This window comes from Theropithecus gelada, chromosome 5 (genome assembly GCF_003255815.1).
Source record: "Theropithecus gelada isolate Dixy chromosome 5, Tgel_1.0, whole genome shotgun sequence".
Classification (NCBI taxonomy): Eukaryota; Metazoa; Chordata; class Mammalia; order Primates; family Cercopithecidae; genus Theropithecus; species Theropithecus gelada.
In genome coordinates, this window is record NC_037672.1 from 141,135,810 (window position 1) to 141,154,527 (window position 18,718).

Genomic DNA, 18,718 nt, shown 5'->3' on the forward strand with positions numbered 1-18,718 from the left:
CTAAGTGTTTTTTAAACATATGGATTTAGCTGCCAACATTTAAAAAGAAGGTATATTTTAATTAAAAATCAGGAAGGGATTTAATTAAAAATTCAGCTCCTCTTACAGGAAGATCTGGCAAGAGTTAGCATGCAGTTCTACATTGTGACAATCCATGAGAGCTAGGGACTGACTGTCTCTTGGCACAAACAGGCTTTCTTGAGTCTGGTAAGTGCTCCACCTGATGCTTGCTTCCATTTCTTAGATTAGGTTCTACTGCGCTAAGGCCTCAAAATCTCAGTGTCTTGCAGCAACACTGGTTCATTTCCTGCTCACATTACATTTGGTCTATGATGGTGACAAGTTCCAGGATCCAGACTGAAGGAGCCACCCCCATTTGGAACATACTGTTTTTGTTGCAAAGGAGGGGAGAAAAGGCCAAATAAGGAATGGCTTTTAATGTACCTCTCAGACATGGTACATGTTATTTTTTTTTTCTCTCACATTCTGTTGGCCAAAGTAAATCACTGGCCAAGCTGACTTCAGTGGTACAAGTAAATATAATTCTTCCAAGTGGAAGTCCTGCAAGTCATATGTCAATGGTGAGGATATATAAAACACTTACAAGAAGGGCACTAATAATTGGGAGCAAAAACACAATCCATCAAATTCATTTGCACTCTTTCTAAGCTTTTGGCATTTGGTTCTGGAAATCAAATTTATTTAGGAGTCTTCTTCAACACCTTCTAGTGATGAGATTTCTTTAACACAGTTTTCAGTTTCCTTTCCTTAAGATTATAATGAGATGTGATGTGTGTTGAATAAACCCCAGAAGTGAGAAACTCTCATCACTACAACGGTGACATAGGCAGTGAAAAACTGTTCCCGGTTGCCTCTAAGTCCATTGTGCTATACTGCTGGAATCAGGTATTATACATAATCTTTCTGCTGAGAATTGATAGGTCCAGCTTGTTCTGCATCCAAATAATAATTCAACAAATGATTTGTGAGCACCTGCCGGCCACAGTGACAAGTGTTGAAGACACAACCTCCAGTAACTCACGTTTCCCTTCAGGAACTGACAGCTTAATTGGGAGACAAATAAATTAAGAAGCGAATTGCATTTTGGCATGTCAAGTGGATGACAGTAGTAAGCCAAGGGTGTTATAAGAGTACATAAGAGGGGGTACCTAACTCAGACTTGGGGTTCTGGAAAGGTTTTCCAGAGCAAGCAATGATACCTAAAGGATGAGTAGCCAAGTCACGGGAGAAGTAAGAACATTTTAAGCAGAGAAAACAGCAAAAGCAATGGTGTGATATCAAGAAAGAGAGAGAGATTGCAAGAGTACACAATGTAATCGTTTTCAAAACTGTTTGAAATTTTAATCTCGCACTTGTTCTTTTCAATGTCTAGGATATCAATTCATTCTGCTGTTTACCTTTGTAAACATGAATTTAACCCTGGTTCTCTATATGAATACTAGAGGAAGTATATTGATAAAAGATAAGGAACAAATACGTAGTAATTTCTAAGATTTATTTTTTATTAAAATGTAACACAAACTGTAAGTGTATACTTCATATATATATATATACACATACATATATATACACATACATATATATATACACACACACGTACACGAGTATATGTGTTAAACTGTCATTTTTGATCTGTCCCCAGTGTCTGTCTGCAAGACACTAGATTTTGCGGCCTTATCACAGTAGAATCTAATCTAAGAAATGGAAACAAGCACCAGAAAATCAAGACACAGAACATTCCAGACGTATTCCAGGGATCATGGTGGATGGGAGGCAGGACTAGATTGCAGTTCCCACTTGGACAAAGAAGCATGTGGAGTGTTGCATAATGAACTCTGACTGCGGGAATAAATCAGGAAAGCTGAGAGAACCCACATATCCTCTGAAGGAAGCAGATTGCTCCTGCAGGTCTCAGGAGACACCCCAAATGATGTGAGAGCCCAAACTGCAAACTGTGGAAGTAGGAAAGGGGAATAGTCAGCTCCTGAACACACCTTAACTGGGGAACCTAAAGGTCTAGATCACAGGAGAAGATTCTGACCTTACTTGGAACTGAGTCAATTTAGAGAGCCAAGAGAAATACAGGGATAGAAGAAGCAGTGGGAAAAGCCCTCTGGGCTCACTGGGTTCCCTAGCCAGCCATTTTTGCCTGGTCTCATAGAGGTCCTTGAGGAGGGCTACCAGAGGCACTGGGAAAAGGTCACAAAGAGAAGGAAACTTCCAGCTGAACTTTGTAACAATTTGAACAGATTGAGAAGTCTCCTGGCCAGAACTTGGGGAATTTGGGGGAGGGCGTGAGTCCAGTGTGCAAACGCCACAGGCGGGGAAGCACGGAAGTCCTACTTGCTTTTGCAGTTGGGAGGCAGGTAGCCTGGGGCAAATTCTCAGCCCTGCTCACCCACTGCCTGGAAACAGACTCGGTGCTGTTGTATGGGCTGTGGTGGGAGTGAGACCAGCCCTTTGGGTTACATGGGAGCTGGGTGAGGCCTGTGACTTCAGCTTCCCTGACAACCTGCATGACACAGTAGAGTCAGCCATAATTCTCCCAGGAACATAACTCCATTGACTTGGGAACCACATCCCTATCCCCCACAGCAGCTACAGCAAGACCTGTCCAAGGAGAATCTGAACTTAGACATGCCTAGCCCTGTCCCCACCTAATGGTTCTTCCCTACCCACCCTGGTAGCTGAAAACAAAGGGTATATACTCTGGGGAATTCTAGGGCCCTGCCTACCACCTGTTCCTCCCTGTACTAACACAGCTGATGCTCTTGTGAAAGTGCCACCTCCTGGCAGGAGGCCAATCAGCACAAAAACAGTGCATTAAACAACCAAATCGAAGGACCCTCACAGAGTTCATTTCACCCCTCTGCCACTTCCACTGGAGCATGTGCTGATCTCCATGGCTGGGAGACTCACAGATGGTTCACATCACAGGACTCTGTGCAGACAACCCCCAGTACCAGCCAGCACCTGGTAGACTTGCTGGGTGGCTAGATCCAGAACAGGGATAGCAATCACTACAGCTCTGCTCTCAGGAAGCCACATCCCTAGGAAAAGGGGAAGAGGACTACATCAAGGGAATACCCTGTGGGACAAAAGAATCTCAACAACAGCCTTGAGCCCTAGACTTTCTCTCTGACAGAGCCTACCCAAAAGAGAAGGAACCAGAAAGCCAACTCCGGTAATATGCCAAAACAAGGTTTTTTAACACCCCCTAAAACTCACACTAGCTCACCAGCAATGGATCCAAATGAAGAAGAAATCCCTGATTACCTGAAAAAGAATTCTGAAGGTTAGTTATTAAGCTAATCAGGGTGGCACCAGAAAAGGCAAAGCCCAATTTAAGGAAGGGAAAAAAAATGATACAAGAAATGAGGGGAGAAAATTTCAATTAAATGGATAGCATAAATAACAAACAACTAAAACTTCAGGTAAAAACGAATGCACTTACAGAAATGGAAAATGCTCTGGAAAGTCTCAGCAATAGATTTGAACAAGCAAAAGAAAGAACTTCAGAGCTCGAAGATGAGGTTTTCAAATTAACCCAAACCAACAAAGACAAAGAAAAAAGAATAAGAAAACATAAGCAAAGCTTCCAAGAAATCTGTTATGGATTATGTTAAACAATCAATCTAAGAATAATCAGCGTTCTTGAGGAAGAAGAGAAATCTAAGTTTGGAAAACATATTTGGGGGAATAATCAAGGAAAACTTCCTGACCTTGCTAGAGACCTAGACATCCAAATACAAGCTCAAAGAACACCTGGGAAATACATTGCATAAAGATCATTGGCTAGGCACATTGACATCAGGTTATCTAAAGTTAAGATGAGGGAAATAATCTTAAGAACTGTGAGGTAAAAGGACCAGGTAACCTATAAAGGAAAACCTATCAGATTAACAGCAGATTTTTCAGCAGAAACTCTGCAGGCTAGAAGGGATTTTGGCCCTATCTTCAGCCTCCTTAAATAAAGTAATTATCAGCCAAGAATTTTGTATCCACTGAAACTAAGCTTCATAAATGGAGGAAAGATACAGTCTTTTTCAGACAAGCAAATGCTGAGAGAATTTGCCACTAGCAAGCCAGCGCTACAGGAACTGCTAAAAGGAGCTATAAACATTGAAATAAATTCTGGAACAACATTAAAACAGAGCCTCTTTAAAGCATAAATATTACAGGACCTATACAACAACAACAACAACAACACAAGGTATACAGGCAAGAAATAGCACAATGAATGGAATGGTACCTCACATCTCAATACTAACATTGAATATAAATGGCCTAAATGCTCCACTTAAAAGATACAGAATTGAAGAATGGATAAGAATTCATAAACCAACTATCTGCTCCCTTCATAAGACTCACCTAACATATAAGGACCCACATAAACCTAGGGTAAAGGGGTTAGAAAAAGACATTTCATGCAAACGGAACCAGAAGCAAGCAGGAGTAGCTATTCTTATATTAGACAAAACAAACTTTAAAGCAATAGCAGTTAAAAGAGACAAAAGAAACATTATATAATGACAAAAGGCCTTGTCCAACAGGAAAATGTCACAATCCTAAACATACATGCACCTAACACTGGAGCTCCCAAATTTATAAAACAATTATTAATGAAGCTGATACATGAGATAGACAGCAACACAATAATAGTGGGGGACTTCAATACTACACTGAGAGCAATAGACAGGTCATCAAGACAGAAAGTCAACAAAGAAACAATGGATCTAAGCTATACCCTGGAACAAATGGACAGATAATTTACAAACATTTTGTAACAGATATTTACAAAACATTCTACCCAACAACCACAGAATATACATTCTGTTCATCAGCACATGGAACTTTCTTCAAGGTAGGACATATGATAGGTCACCAAAATGAGCCTCAATAAACTTAAGAAAATTGAAATTATATCAAGCACTCTCTCAGACCACAATGGAATAAAACTGAAAATCAACTCCAAAAGGAACCTTCAAAACCATGCAAATACATGGGAATTAAATAACCTGATCTTAAATGATCATTGGGTCAAAAATGAAATCAAAATGAAAATTTAAAAAATTCTTCAAACTGAACGACAATATTGATACAACCTATTAAAACCTCTGTTATACAGCAAAGATGATGCTAGGGAGAAAGTTCGTAGACCTAAATGCCTACATCAAAAAGTCTGAAAGAGCACAGACAATCTAAGGTCAGACATTAAGGAACTAGAGAAATAAGAACAAACCAAACCCAAATCCAGCCAAAGAAAGGAAATAACCAAGATCAGAGCAGAACTAAATAAAATTGAAACAAAAAAAATACAAAAGATAAATGAAACCAAAAGCTGGTTCTTTGAAACGATAAATAAAACTGATAGACCATTAGCAAGATTAACCAAGAAGAGAGAAAATCTGAATAAATTCAGTAAGAAACAAAACAGGAGATATTACAACTGACATCACAGAAATATAAAAGATCATTCAAGGCTACTATGAACACCTGTCCATACATAAACTAGAAAACCTAGAGGAGATTAATAAATTCCTGGAAAGATACAGCCCTCCTAGCTTAAATCAGATAGAATTAGAGAACATGAACAGACCAATAACAATCAGCGAGATTGAAATAATAATTAAAAAATTACCAACAAAAAATGTCTAGGACCAGACAGATTCATGGCAGAATTCTACCAGACATTCAAAGAAGAATTGGTACATATCCTATTGACACTATTGCACAAGATAGAGAAAGAGGGAATCCTCCCTCAATCATTCTATGAAGCCAGTATCGCCCTAATACCAAAACCTGAAATGACATAGAAAAAAGAAAACTACAGACTAATATCCCTGATGAACATAGATGCAAAAATCCTTAACAAAATACTAGCTAACTGAATCCAGCAACATGTCAAAAAGATAATCCACCATGATCAAATGGGTTTTATACCATGGATGCAGGGATGGTTTAACATATGCAAGTCAAAAAATGTGGTACACCACATAAATATAATTAAAAACAAAAATTACATAATCATCTCAATAGATGCAGAAAAAGCATTCAACAAAATCCAGCATCACTTTATGATTAAAACTCTCAGCAAAATCAGTATACAAGGGACATACCTCAATGTAATAAAATAAAAGCCATCTATGACAAACACACAGCCAACATAATACTGAATGGGGAAAAGGTGAAAGCATTCGCTCTGAGAACTAGAACAAGACAAGGATGCCCACCCTCATCACTCCTCTTCAACACAGTACTGGAAGTCCTAGCCAGAGCAATCAGACAAGAAAAAGAAATAAAGGGCATCCAAACTGATAAAGAGGAAGTCAAACTGTCACTGTTTGCTGATTATTATTTTCCCAAAAAACCCTAAAGACTCCTCCAGAAAAAGCATGGAACTAATAAAAGAAGTCAGCAAAGTTTCTAGATTCAAAATTAATGTACACAAATCATTAGCTCTTCTATACACAAACAGCGACCAATCTGAGAATCAAATCAAGAACTCAACCCCGTTGACAATAGTTGCAAAAAAATAAAATAAAAATAAAATACTTAGGAATATACCTAACCAAGGAGGTGAAATATCTCTACAAGGAAAACTACAAAACACTGCTGAAAGAAATCATAGACAACGCAAGCAAATGGAAACACATCCCATGCTCATGGATGGGTAGAATCAATACTGTGAAAATGACCATGCTGCCAAAAACAATCTACAAACAATGCAATTCCCATCAAAATACCAACATCATTCTTCACAGAACTAGAAAAAACAGTCCTAAAATTCATGTGGAATGAGAAAAAGAGCTGGCATAGCCAAAGCAAGTCTAAGTAAAAAGAACAAATAGGCACATAGACCGATGGAACAGACTAGAGAATCCAGAAATAAACCGCAATATGTATGGTCAACTGATCTTCAACAAAACAAACAAAATCATAGTGTGGGAAAAGTACATCCTATTCAACAAATGATGCTGGGTTAATTGGCAAGCCACATGTAGGAGAACGAAACTGGATTCTCATCTCTTACCTCATACAAAAATCAATTCAAGATGGATCAAGGACTTAAATCTAAGACCTGAAACTTAAAAATTCTAGAGGACAACATTGGGAAAACCCTTCTAGACATTGGCTTAGGCAAGGATTTCATGACCAAGAACCCAAAAGCAAATGCAATGAAAACAAACAAACAAATAGCTGGGACTTAATTAAACTAAAGAGCTTTTGCACAGAAAAAGGAACAGTCAGCAAAGTAAACAGACAACCCACAGAGTGGGAGAACATCTTCACAATGTATACATCTGACAAAGGGCTAATACCCAGACTCTACAACAAACTCAAACAAATTAGCAAGAAAAAAACAAGCAATCCCATCAAAAACTGGACTAAGGACATGAATAGACAATTCTCAAAAGAAGATATACAGATGGTCAACAAACATATAAAAAATGCTCAACGTCACTAATGATTGGGGAAATGAAAATCAAAACCGCAATGATACCACCTTACTCCTGCAAGAATGGCTACAATAAAAAAATAAAAAATAATGGATGTTGGCGTGGATGCAGTATACAGAGAAAACTTCTACACTGCTGGTGACAATGTAAACTAGTATAACCACTATGGAAAACAGTGTGGAGATTCCTTAAAGAACTAAAAGTAAAACTACCATTTGATCCAGCAATCCCACCACTGGGTGTCTACCCGGTGGAAAATAAGTCATTATAAGAAAAAGATACTAGTACACACATGTATATAGCAGCACAATTTACAATTGCAAAATTGTTGAACCAATCCAAATGCCCATCAATAAATGAGTGGATAAAGAAACTGTGGTATATGTATATGATGAAATACTACTCAGCCCATAAAAAGGAATGAATTAATGGCATTCACAGCAACCTGGATGAGATTGGAAACAATTATTCTTTTTTATTTCTTTTTTATTATACTTTAAGTTCTAGGGTACATGTGCACAACATGCAGGTTTGTTACATATGTATATCTGTGCCATGTTGCTGTGCTGCACCCATCAACTCGTCAGCACCCATCAACTCGTCATTTACATCAGGTATAACTCCCAATGCCATCCCTCCCCCCTCCCCCCTCCCCATAATAGGCCCTGGTGTGTGATGTTCCCCTTCCCGAGTCCAAGTAATCTCATTGTTCAATTCTCACCTATGAGTGAGAACATGTGGTGTTTGGTTTTCTGTTCTTGGGATAGTTTGCTGAGAATGATGGTTTCCAGCTGCATCCATGTCCCTACAAAGGACACAAACTCATCCTTTTTTATGGTTGCATAGTATTCCATGGTGTATATGTGCCACATTTTCTTAATCCAGTCTGTCACTGATGGACATTTGGGTTGATTCCAAGTCTTTGCTATTGTGAATAGTGCCGCAATAAACATACATGTGCATATATCTTTATAGCAGCATGATTTATAATCCTTTGGATATATACCCAGTAATGGGATGGCTGGGTCATATGGTACTTCTAGTTCTAGATCCTTGAGGAATCGCCATACTGTTTTCCACAATGTTTGAACCAGTTTACAATCCCACCAACAGTGTAAAAGTGTTCCTATTTCTCCACATCCTCTCCAGCACCTGTTGTCTCCTGACTTTTTAATGATCGCCATTCTAACTGGTGTGAGATGGTATCTCATTGTGGTTTTGATTTGCATTTCTCTGATGGCCAGTGATGATGAGCATTTTTTCATGTGTCTGTTGGCTGTATGCATGTCTTCTTTTGAGAAATGTCTGTTCATATCCTTTGCCCACTTTTTGATGGGGTTGTTTGTTTTTTTCTTGTAAATTTGTTTGAGTTCTTTGTAGGTTCTGGATATTAGCCCTTTGTCAGATGAGTAGATTGCAAAAATGTTCTCCCAGTCTGTAGGTTGCCTGTTCACTCTGATGGTAGTTTCTTTTGCTGTGCAGAAGCTCTTTAGTTTAATTAGATCCCATTTGTCAATTTTGGCTTTTGCTGCCGTTGCTTTTGGTGTTTTAGACATGAAGTCTTTGCCCATGCCTATGTCCTGAATGGTACTACCTAGGTTTTCCTCTAGGGTTTTTATGGTATTAGGTCTAACATTTAAGTCTCTAATCCATCTTGAATTAATTTTTGTATAAGGAGTAAGGAAAGGATCCAGTTTCAGCTTTCTATTTATGGCTAGCCAATTTTCCCAGCACCATTTATTAAATAGGGAATCCTTTCCCCATTTCTTGTTTCTCTCAGGTTTGTCAAAGATCAGATGGCTGTAGATGTGTGGTATAGGTTGTTAAATTTTATCAAGTGCCTTTCCTGCTGCTATTGCAAGTATCATATCATTTTCCTCTTTTTATCAATAAATGTTATTATTTACATACTTCTATTTTTGAGTTCTGTTTTTTATTTTTTTCTGGAAAAGATTAAGATGAGATATTTTTGAATTTTAAAATGACATTTTATTCTAGAGTAAAGCCAATTTAGACATAAGGTATCAGTTTTTATATATAGTCAGATTCAGTACGCATATATTTTAAGATTTATGAATTTACATGTATAAGATCTAATGCTCTGTTATTTCTCTCTCTTTTCTTTTTTTTTTGAGATGAAGTCTCGCTCTGTCGCCCAGGCTGGAGTACAGTGGCACGGTCTCTGCTCACTGCAAGCTCTGCCTCCCGGGTTCACGCTATTCTCTTGCCTCAGCCTCCGGAGGAGCTGGGACTACAGGCGCCCGCCACCATGCCTGGCTAATTTTGTTTTTGTAGTTTTGGTAGAGACAGGGTTTCATCATGTTAGCCAGGATGGTCTCCATCTCCTGACCTCGTGATCTGCCCTCCTCAGCCTCCCAAAGTGCTGGGTTTACAGGCGTGAGCCACCGCGCCGGGACTATTTCTCTTTTTTACACTCTCTTTTCAGGTTTTGTTAGCAAGGTTTTATTATATTCATAAATAGAAAGCTTTTTCAATAATCTGAGTTTGTGTAAGATTGAAATTAATTATTTCTTAAATGTTGAAAAACTTTACAATAAAATCATTCAGACCTGAAGTTTTCTTTGTAAGAAATGTTTTAATTTATTTAAATAATGGATTCAACTGGATTTCACAGATATAACTTCTTTATCAAAGTACAATTCAATTTTCTTTTTTTTTAAATTTTACTTTAAGTTCTGGGGTACATGTGCAGAATGTGCAGGTTACATAAGTATACATGTGCCATGGTGGTTTGCTGCACCCATCAACCCGTCATCTACATTAGGTGTTTCTCCTAATGCTATCCTTTCCCTCCCCCTCTACTCCCTGACAGGCCTGAGTGTGTGATGTTCCCCTCCCTGTGTCCATATGTTGTCATTGTTCAACTCCCACTTATGAGTGAGAACATGCGGTGTTTGGTTTTCTCTTCTTGAGTTACTTTACTGAGAATGATGGTTTCCAGCATCATCCATGTTGCTGCAAAGGACATGAACTCATCCTTTTTATATGGCTGCATAGTATTCCATGGTGTATATGTGCCACATTTTCTTTATCTATCATTGATGGGCATTTGGGCTTGTTCCAAGTCTTTGCTGTTGTGAAGAGTGCCACAATAAACACACATGTGCATAGGTCTTCATAATAGAGTGATTTATAATCCTTTGGGTATATACCCAGTAATGGTATTGCTGGGTCAAATAGCATTTCTAGTTCTAGATCCTTGAGGAATCGCCACACTGTCTTCCACAATGGTTGAACTAATTTACACTCCCACCAACGGTGTAAAAGCGTTTCTATTTCTCTACATTCTCTCCAGCATCTGCTTTTTTCTGACTTTTTAATGATTGCTATTCTAACTGGCATGAGATGGTATCTCATTGTGGTTTGATTTGCATTTCTCTAATGATCAGTGATGATGAGCTTTTTTTCATATGTTTGTTGGCTGCATAAATGTTTTCTTTTGAGAAGTGTCTGTTCATATCCTTCACCCACATTTTGATGGGGTTGTTTTATTCTTGTAAATCTGTTTCAGTTCTTTGTAGATGCTGGATATTAGTCCTTTGTCAGATTGATAGATTTTCTAAATTTTTCTCCTACTCTATAGGTTGCCTGTCCACTCTGATGATAGTTTCTTTTGCTGTGCATAGTATTGGAAGTTCTGGTCAGGACAATCAGGAAAGAGAAAGAAATAAAGGGTATTCAGGTAGGAAAAGAGGAAGTCAAATTATCTCTGTTTGCAGATGACGTGACGTGATTTTATATTTAGAAAACCCCATTGTCTGATCCTAAAATCTCCTTAAGCTGATCAGCAACGTTAGCAAAGTCTCAGGATACAAAATCAATGTGCAAAAATCACAAGCATTACTATACACCAATAACAGACAAACAGAGAGTCAAATCATGAGTGAACTCACATTCACAATTCCTACAAAAAGAATAAAATACCTAGAAATACAACTTACAAGGGATGTGAAGGACCTCTTCAAGGAGAACTACAAACCACTGCTCAAGGAAATAAGACAGGACACAAACAAATGGAAAAATATTCCATGCTCATGGATAGGAAGAATCAGTATCATCAAAATGGCCATCCTGCCCAAAGTAATTTATAGATTTAATGCTACGCTGATCAAGCTACCATTGACTTTCTTCACAGAATTGGAAAAAAAACTACTTTAAATTTCATATGGAACCAAAAAAGAGTCTGTGTAGCCAAGACAATCCTAAGCAGAAAGAACCAAGGTGGAGGCATCAGGCTACCTGACTTTAAACTACACTACAAGGCTATGGTAACCAAAACAGCATGGTACTGGTACCAAAACAGATATATAGACCAATGGAACAGAACAGAGGCCTCAGAAATAATGCCACACATCTACAACCATCTGATCTTTGACAAACCTGACAAAAACAAGCAATGGGGAAAGGATTATCTATTTAATAAATGGTGTTGGGAAAACTGGCTAGCCATATACAGAAAGCTGAAACTGGATCCCTTCCTTACACTTTATACAAAAATTAACACAAGATGGATTAAACACTTAAACATAAGACCTAAAACCATAAAAACCCTAGAAGAAAACCTAGGCGATATCATTCAGGACACTGGCATGGGCAGACTTCATGACTAAAACACCAAAAGCAATGACAACAAAAGCCAAAATAAACAAATGGGATCTGATTAAATAATCTATTTCTTTTTTTTAAAAAAACTTTTATTTTAGGTTCAGGGGTACACGTGCAGGTTTATGTCACACATAACAAACCCCTGTCATGTCACAGGGGTTTGTTGTACAGATTATTTTGCCACACAGGTACTAATCCCAGTACCCAATAGTTATCTTTTCTGCTCCTCTCCTTCTCCCACCCTCCACCCATAAGAAGACCCCAGTGTGTGTTGTTCCCTTCTTTGTGTTCATGAGTTCTCATCATTTAACTCCCACTTTTAAGTCAGAACATGTGCTATTTGGTTTTCTGTTCCTGCATTAGTTTGCTAAGGATAATGGCCTCCAGCTACATCCATGTCCCTGCAAAGGACACAATCTTGTTCTTTTTTATGGTTGAATAGTATTCCATGGTGTATATGGAATTTTCTTTATCCAGTCCAACATCAATGGGTATTTTGGTTGATTCCATGTCTTTGCTATTGTGAGTAGTACTGCAATGAACATACATGTGCATGTATTCCTTTTTTATTTTTATTTTTTTGAGATGGAGTCTCTGTCACCCAGGCTGGAGTAAAATGGCACAATCTTGGCTCATTGCAACCTCCGCCTCCTGGGTTCAAGTAATTCTCCAGCTTCAGCCTCCTGAGTAGCTGAGATTACAGGCACAAACCACCACACCCAGCTAATTTTTTTTTTTTTCGTATTTTTAGTAGAGACAGGGTTTCACCATGTTGTCAGGCTGGTCTTGAACTCCTGACCTCGTGATCCACCTGCCTCGGCCTCCCAAAGTGCTGAGATTACAGGCGTGAGTCACCATGCCTGGCCATGTGCATGCATCTTCATGGTAGAATGATTTATATTCCTCTGGGTATATACCCAGTAATAGGATTGCTGGGTTGAATGGTAGTTATTTTTATAGTTTTTTGAAGAATCACCACACTGCCTTCCACAATGGTTGAACTAATTTACATTCCCACCAACAGTGTGTAAGTGTTCCCTTTTCTCCACAACCTTGCCATCATGTTATTTTTTGACTTATTTTTTCTTTTTCTTTTTGTTTTTGTTTTTGTTTTTGTTTTGTTTTGTTTTGTTTTTGAGACAGTGTCTCGCTTTGTCCCCCAGGCTGGAGTGCAGTGGTGCAATCTCGGCTCACTGCAAGTTCTGCCTCCCGGGTTCACACCATTCTCATACCTCAGCCTCCCGAGTAGCTGGGGCTACAGGTGCCCGCCACTGCGCCAGGCTAATTTTTTGTAGTTTTAGTAGACAGGGTTTCACTGTGTTAGCCAGGATAGTCTCGATCTTCTGACCTCGTGATCCACCTGCCTCAGCCTCCCAAAGGGCTGGGATTATAGGCATGAACTACTGTGCCTGGCTGACTTTTTAATTATAGCCATTCTGACTGATATGAGATGGTATCTCATTGTGTTTTTTATTTGCATTTCTCTAATAATCAATGATGTTCAGTTTTCTTTTCATGTGCCTGTTGGCCACATGTATGTCTTCTTTTGAAAAGTGTCTGGTCATGTTCTTTGCCCACTTTTTAATGGGGTTACTTGTATTTTTCTTGTAAATTTGTTTACGTTTCTTGTAGGTACTAGATATTAGACCTTTGTCAGATGCATAGCTTGTAAAATTTTCTTCTGTTCTGTAGGTTGTCTGTTCCCTATGTTGATAGTGCCTTTTGCTGTGAAGAAGCTCTTTAGTGTAATTAGATCCCATTTGTCAATTTTTGCATTTGTTGCAATTGCTTTTGGAATGAAATCTTTGCCCATTTCTATGTTCAGAATAGTATTGCCTAGGTTTTCTTCCAGGGTTTTTATAGTTTTGGGTTTAACATTTAAGTCTTTAATGCATCTTGAGTTGATTTTTATATATGGTGTAAGGAAGGGGTCTAGTTTTAATCTTCAGCATACAGCTAGCCAGTTATCCCAGCTCTATTTATTGAATAGGGCGTCCTTTTCCCATTGCTTGTTTTTGTCAGCTTAGTCAAAGATCAGATGGTTGTGGGTGTGCAGCCTTATTTCTGTGTTCCATTGGTCTATATATTTGTTTTTGTACCAGTACCACGCTGTTCTTTTGTGTTCCATTGTTCTATACATTTGTTTTGTACCAGTACCATCTTCTCTTTACTGTTCCATTGGTCTATACATTTGTTTTTGTACCAGTACCATGCTGTTTTGACTACTGTTGCCCTGTAGTATAGTTTGAAGTTAGGTAGCATGATGTCTCCAGCTTTGTTCATTTTGCTTAGGATTGCCCTGACTATTTGGGCTCTTTTGTAGTTTCACATGAATTTCAAAATACATCCTTTTTTTAGTTCTGTGAAGAATGTCACTTATTGTTTGATAGGAATACCATTGAATCTGTACATTACTTTAGACAGAATGGCCATTTCAATAATATTAATTTTCTATCCATGAGCATGTAACGTTTTTTCCATTTGTTTGTGTCATCTCTGATTCCTTTGAGCAGTGTTTTGTAATTCTCGTTGTAGAGATCTTTCATGTCCATGGTTACCTGTATTTCTAGGTATTTTATTCTTCTTGTGGCAATTGTGACTGGAATTGCATTTCTGATTTGGCTCTTATCTGGGCTTTTACTGGTATAAAAGAATGCTAGTGATTTTTGTACATTGATTTTGTATTCTGAAACTTTGCTAAAGTTGTTTATCAGAGCTAGGAGATTTTCAGCCAAGACTATGGGATATTCTAAATATAGAATCACATCATCTGCAAATAGGGAGACGTTTGACTTCCTATCTTCCTATTTGGATGACATTTATTTCTTTCTCTTGCCTAGTTGCTCTGGCCAGGACTTCCAATACTATATCGAATAGGAGTGATAAGAGTGGGCATACTTATGTTGTGCCAGTTTTCAAGGGGAATGCTTCCAGCTTTTAATCATTCATTATGATGTTGGCTGTGGTTTTGTCATAGATGGCTCTTATTATTTTCAGGTATATTTCTTCAATATCTAGTATATTGAGAGTTTTTAACATGAAGGGGTGTTGAATTTTATTTAATATCAAAAGACTGTTTTTGCATCTATTGAGATAATCATGATTTTTGTCTTTAGTTCTGTTGGTGTTATGAATAGCACTTATTGATTTGCATATGTTGAATGAACTTTGCATCCCAGAGATAAAGCCTAGTTAATTGTGATGAATTAGCTTTTTCATGTGCTCCTGTATTCAGTTTGTAAGTATTTTTGTTGAGGATGTTTACATCAATGTTCATCAATGATACTGGCCTGAAGTTTTCATATTTTGATGTGTCTCTGCCAGGTTTTAGTATCAGGATGATGCTGGCCTTATAGAATTAGTTGGGGAAGTATTCTTCCTCCTCAACATTTTGGAGTAGTTTCAGTAATGGAACCAGCTCTTCTTTGCACGTCTGGTAAAATTAGGCTGCAAATCCATCTGGTTCTGGGCTTTTTGTTTGTTTGTTTGGAAGGCTATTACCTATTCAATTTTAAAGCTTGTTATTGGTCTGTTCAGGGAATCAGTTACTTCCTGGTTGAGTCTTGGGAGGGTGTATGTGTCCAGGAGTTCACCCATCTCTTTTAGGTTTTCTAGTTTGTGTGCATAGAAGTCTTCATAATAGTCTCTGATGATTGTTTGTATTTCTATGGGGTCAGTGATTATATCCCCCTTATCATTTCTGATTGTGCTTACTTTAATCTTTCTCTTTTCTTCTTTATTAGTCTAACTAGCAATCTATTTTATTCATTTTTTCATAGAACAAGCTCCTGGATTCATTGAGCTTTTGAATTTTTTTGTGTCTCTGTCTCCTTCCGTTCAGCTCTGATTTTGGTTATTTCTTGTCTTCTGCTAGCTTTGAGTTTGGTTTGGTTTTGGTTCTCTAGTTCTTTTAGTTGTGATGTTAGGTTGTTAATTTGAGATCTTTTTAACTTTTTGGTTTGGGTGTTTAGTGCTATAAATTTCCCTCTTAATGTTGCCTTACCTGTCTTTCAGAGATTCTAGTATGTTGTATCTTTATTCTGATTTCTTTCAAAGAACTTCTTGATCTCTGCCTTAATTTCATTGTTCACCCAAAAGTCATTCAGGAGCAGGTTAATTTCCACGTAATGGCATAGTTTTGAGTGATTTTTAAGTTTTGACGTCTATTATTATTGCATTGTGGTCTGAGAGTGTGTTTGGTATGATTTTGGTTCTTTTGTAGTTGCTGAGAATCATTTTATTTCTGTGAGTGTGTGGTCAATTTTAGAGTTTGTCCCATGTGGTGATTAGAAGAAAGTCTATGCTGTTGCTTTGGGGTGGAGAGTTGTGTAAAGGTGTATCAGATCCACTTGATCCAATGTTGAGTTTAGGTCCTGAGTATCTTTGTTAATTTTCTGCCTCAATGATCTGTCTGTGGAGTGCTGAAGTCTTCCACTACTATTGTATTTTCATACAACATTTTTCATTCTCTTACCCTCAACCAGTTTCTTTAAAATTAAAGTTTGTCTCTTACAAACAGTGTAAAGGTGGATATTTTAATTTAATCTGGGACACTTTGTCTTTTAATTGGAGTGTTTGATCTATTTACATTTAATGAATTAACTTTATAGTTGTATTTAAGTCTACCATCTTTCCTGATTGCTTTGCATTTCTTCCTTTGTTCTTTGGTTATTTATAATTTCCTGCCTTCTTTTATATAAATCAAGAATTTTGTGCTTTAGTTAAGCAGTCATGTATTTTTAAGACTGATTTATTATAGTCTACCTTAAGTTGGTAGTTTTACCAATTCCTGAATAATGCAAGAGACATACCACATATTGCCTCTTTTTTCCCTTCTGTTATTTGCATAATTATTATTTTTATTATTATTTCATATATGATGCATTTTATTTTATGTAGGGCTTGAGGGAACATAACTGTTAAATATTTATAAAACAACTCTTATTTTCCAAAGTGCTTAAAATATCATGCATGGGCTCTGAAGTAAACCTGGATTCAGACTTTTACTCTCCTTATGGCCAAAGGTACTTTTGTCAGATTACTAAATTTCTCTGAGCTTTCAACTTCTTCAACTGATTAAACACAGGGGATAAGATCTAAGTATGGAATGATTGTACAATTAAAATAAGTAACAATATTTTTACTTCTATATATTATAAATATCATAAAATATTATTAGTAGCAGTTTAAAATTCTTGTCTATTTATACACATATTTACACTTCCTAGCTTTCTGTACCCTTTCCAATCCCATGCTCCCATCTGGGATCCTTTTCTTTCAGCATGAAGTGTGTGTGTGTGTGTGTGTGTGTGTGTGTGTGTGTGTGTGTGTGTCTGCATTTCTGGTAGTACTGATAGTTCCGGCAGTACTGCTGAAAAATTTGCTCAACTTATGTTTATATTAAAATGACTTTCTTTATTTTTTTCTGAAGCTTATTCTAATTGTGTATAGATGCCCAGGTTTTCAGGGGTTTGTTTGCTTGACACTTTGAAGATACCGTTTTTTTATCTTCCGATTTTCATCATTTTTATTGAAATCAGTCATCGGTCTTATTGATCCTTCAGTGAAGATAATATGTTTTTGTCCTTTGACTGCCTTTAAGATTTTCTCTTTGTTTTATATTTTTGGGAGTTTGATTGTGATGTATCTGCTTGCCATGTTCTTTGGTATTTTCTTAGCTTCTTAAATTTTGGGTTCATATTATTTGCAGTTTGGGAAAAATCTTGATTACCCTTTCAAATATTGTCTCTCTTTTCCTTCTGGGACTTCAGTTATGCATACATCAGACCTTTTACATTCTTTTTTTTATTTACTGTGCTTCAGCTTGACTACTATTTAATGACTTTTAACAATCTTATCTGCTGTGTCTAGGCTGCTGTCAAACCTATATCATTAGTTCTTTGATGCTGATATTAAATTTTTTAATTCAGAATACACATTTGATTTTTTGTAAGTGTCAATTATATTTGAAATTCTACTTATATTTAAATGTAAGACCTCAAAGTGTAAGAATCCTAGAAGAAAATTTAGGAAACACCATTCTGGACATTGGCCTTGGAAAATAGTTTATGACTAAGTCCTGAAAAACAATTGCAAGAAAAAAAAATTGACCAGTGGGACCTAATTAAACCAAAGAGCTTCTGTATGGCAAAATAAACTATCAGTGGAGTAAACAGACAACCTACAGAATGAAAGAATATATTTCCAACTATGTATCTGACAAAGGTATACTATCCAGATCTATAAGAAACTTAAACAACTGGACAAGCAAAAAACAAATAACTCTCTTACAAATGGGGGAAAGAAGCTTCTCAAAAGATGTACAAGCAACCAACAAACATGTACAAAAATGTTCCATGACATGAATCATCAGAGAAATGCAAATCAAAACCACAGTGAGATATCATCTCACATCAGTCAGAATAGCTATTATTAAAAAGTCAAAAGACAACAGATGCTGGCGAGACTGCAGAGAAAAGGGAAAGCTTTTACATTGTTGGTGGGGATGTAAATTATTATACTTTTGCATCAACTTAACAGTTCAGGTCCTGTGGAAAGTAGTTTGGATATTCCTCAAAGAACTTAGAACTACCATTCAATCCAGCAATCCC